Genomic DNA, 1,354 nt, shown 5'->3' with positions numbered 1-1,354 from the left:
AAACTGGGCAGGTCCACTTAACTACAGTGACAAAAAAAATTAGGCACCCACAAGTAGGTGAGGTATGTGCTTTTTTTTTTAAATGTTTATTTTTGAGAGACAGAGCATGAGTGGGGGAGGGGCAGAGAGAGAGGAAGACAGAATCTGAAGCAGGCTCCAGGCTCTGAGCTGTCAGCACAGAGCCCAATGCAGGGCTCTGAGGTCGGACACTTAACTGACTGAGCCACCCAGGCACCCCAAGGTATGTGCTTTTTTATTGTTATTGTTATTTTTTATTTTTCTAGCTTTATTGAGATACAATTGACATATAAGATTGTGTAGGTGTAAGGTGTACAATGTTATGATTTGATATATGTATATAATACACAATGTTTACCATAATGAAATGGTTAACACATTGAGGCATGTGCTTCTTAATGATCAAGGTGCCCCCCAAAAAAGCAATGGACCACAATATTATCTTAGGTTCTATGCTGATGCCTTCTCTTCAAGAATTAAATAAGAATTCTAGCTCTTAACATTAAAATTGTTTAATTTTATTTCCTCACCTGAAATAAACTTGATTATATATTATGTTTTAGAAAACATAACTCCAAGACTGAAGCTGTGGCATTTACTTTGTGAAAATGGAAGTAAGCAGTTTTAAAACCAATCTAACAATAACATTCTTTTAAATATTGTGAACATAGGGTCTATCAATAATTGCTTATAGTGTAGGTCCAATTCACCCAGGACCAAAGGAAAAACCTGGACATGGAACAACTCAATGCATGATTAAGAAAAGGCAAATAATTTGGGATGAGCACTGGGTGTTACATGGAAACAAACTTGACAATAAATTATATTTTTAAAAAAGGAGCAAATATTAACTCAAAAGATTAAAGGGGTCAAAAGTAAAAAACAAAAAAACTCCTACAAATCAATAACAAAAACACAACTCAAAACTTCCAGAAAAAAAGATTAAATAGGAAAGAGATTGAGAAGATATGAATATAATATAGGAAAAAACAAAGTATTAGCTATATTTACATATGTAAAAATACATGGTATTAAATATATGTATAAATATGTATATTCACCAAATCCATGTTCAATCCCATTTCATAATACATTTTGAGGGTCATTTTTTTTTGCCATCCTCCCCCCCAACAGTATAATTATATGACATTTTACTTAATCTGGATCTCCATTTTCGCCCTTCTATTGTTTCCTTGTTGGATGAGTAAGATGATTTTATGGACTAAATTTTGGTAAGGAGGTCAGCACTGCTGGTATCTACCTAGTCATCAAGTGTGTGCCCTGCTGCAGACATGTCTCTGGCACAGGGAGGGCCTCGAGAATTATGCAGTGCTCC

Source organism: Suricata suricatta, chromosome 2 (assembly GCF_006229205.1).
Source record: "Suricata suricatta isolate VVHF042 chromosome 2, meerkat_22Aug2017_6uvM2_HiC, whole genome shotgun sequence".
NCBI classification, from domain to species: Eukaryota; Metazoa; Chordata; class Mammalia; order Carnivora; family Herpestidae; genus Suricata; species Suricata suricatta.
This window is presented reverse-complemented; position numbering follows the sequence as displayed.